The sequence below is a fragment of the Helianthus annuus genome, chromosome 2, assembly GCF_002127325.2.
Source record: "Helianthus annuus cultivar XRQ/B chromosome 2, HanXRQr2.0-SUNRISE, whole genome shotgun sequence".
In the NCBI taxonomy this organism is placed as follows: domain Eukaryota; kingdom Viridiplantae; phylum Streptophyta; class Magnoliopsida; order Asterales; family Asteraceae; genus Helianthus; species Helianthus annuus.
Genome location: NC_035434.2, coordinates 111,208,810 through 111,211,121, shown reverse-complemented (window position 1 = coordinate 111,211,121; position 2,312 = coordinate 111,208,810).

Sequence of the window (2,312 nt, the reverse complement as noted above, 5' to 3'; positions counted from 1 at the left end):
AAATTCATAGCCTATGCATCAAGATAATTGAAAATCCATGAGAATAACTACACGACTCATGATCTTGATTTAGGTGCAGTAGTTTTTGCTCTCAAGATTTGGAGACACTACCTCTACGGTACAAAATGCGTGGTTTTCACCGACCACAAAACTCTGTAACACATCTTCAATCAGAAAGAACTAAACATGAGGCAACGACGTTGGGTTTAACTTCTAAATGACTATGACTGTGAAATTCGCTACCATCGTGGTAAGGTGAATGTTGTGGCTGATGCATTGAGTGGTAAAGAACGTGTCAACCTTCATTGTGTTCAAATTCGATATGATATTCAAACCCGCATCTCCCAAGCTCAATGTACTTGTGTTACACAAGATATGATGGGTAAGGAATTACCACATCATCTTAAGCTTCAACTTGAAACAAAGGATAATGAATTACTCTATTACATGAACCGTTTTTGGGTTCCAAGTCAAGACAATCTTCGCACCTTATTGATGAACGAAGTCATAAGTCTCATTATTCAATCCATCCTGGTGCAGACAAAATGTATAAGGAGTAAGGACCTCTATACCCAGTATTGGTGGCTGGGTATGAAGAAAGACATTGCCTTATACGTATCCAAATGCCCTACTTTTCTTAAGGTTAAGGCGAAACATCAACATCCCTCTGGATTATTGGAGCAACCAGAGAAAACCGGTTTGGAAATGGGAAAACATTGCTATGGATCTCATTGCCAAACTACCATGCACTAATAGAGGTCATGATGCCATTTGGGTAGTCGTTGAGCGTCTAACAAAGTCAGCCACTTCTTGCCGATCCGTGAGGATCTATTTGCTGACAAACTTGCCAAAATCTATGTGGATGAGATTGTATCTCGACATGGTGTTCCTTTGAACATCATATCGGACCATGATGCTCGATTCTCATCTCAATTTTGGAAGACCATGCAAACTGCCATGGGAACCAAACTTAATTTGAGCACAACTTATCATCCTCAAACAGATGGACAATCTGAAAGAACAATCCAGACACTGGAGGGTATGCTTAGAGATTGTGAGATCGATTTTGGTGGTAGTTGGGATTCGCATCTACCATTGTTCGAATTCTCCTACAACAATAGTTATCACTCCCGAATCAACATGGCTCCTTTCGAAGCTTTATACGGTCAAAAATGTCATTCATCGGTCTGCTGGAATGAGGTTGGTGAAGCTCAGCTCACCGGACCTGAACTCATTCTAGAGACTACAGACAAAGTCAAGAAAATTAATGATAACCTCTTGACAGCTAGAAGCCGTCAAAAGAGTTACGAGGATAGATGACGCAAGCCCTTAGAATTCCAAGCCGGTGATCACCAATGTGTTTTATTTATGGGATTGTATAATTAAGTGACAATGTGTTTTATTTATGGGATAGACGACGCAAGCCCTTACAACTCCGAAAAATTTCATAATCAATGAAACCTTGTGTTTTATTTATGGGATTGTATAAATATCTATGATATTTGCACATTTTATTTCCTTGTTCCAAAGTTTCAAAAACTTTATCTTTTGGAAGTAGTTCATTAACTGATACTTAAACGTAATCAGGTTAACGTGACGTACACTCCAAAACAATGACATAAGCTAAACATACCCTAAATACCCTTTACATAACTTAGAAATAAGTTTTGAGGGGTTCAATATGGCAAAAACATGCTTATTCACGTTCAGGGACTATTTGCGATAAACTACGAAAGTCTGCCGATTCTCGTATTTTTTAATACGAACCATGTTTACACCTCTAAAAATTTTTTAAATCATTACAATCTTGTATTTTAGTGATAAGAATACAAAAATATCAATAGTTGCAAAATTTCGGTCATTTTCGTGTTCGTTATAGTGTTTTCCGTAATTAAGCGAAAAACGCAATCGTACAACAAAAAAAACCGACATCCACAACATTTTTGGGCATAATTCAAGTTACATATGCCTTAACATCCTTATAGAGCCTAAATATTAGGTTAACGGGTGTTAAAAGTGTCAAAACACATCGAAACAAGTGCATGTACCATTTCTGCCATTTTTTGAAACTCAGTTGGGGCCTGGCGAGGCGCGACAGCAGGGGGCCTCCCCCGTCGCAGGGTGCGACAACCCTATCTGGGCAGAATGTTTGTTGCTGCATCAGCAGCAACATGACAACCTCTCCTTGCAAGCCTTGGAGCCCAAGAACTCGAATTTGACACCTTTTAATCTGCAATTGACATGTGTTATAGCCTCCATAGGATCATGCCAACACAAGGGACACTTGTGATGATCTTTTGGCATCTAAACAA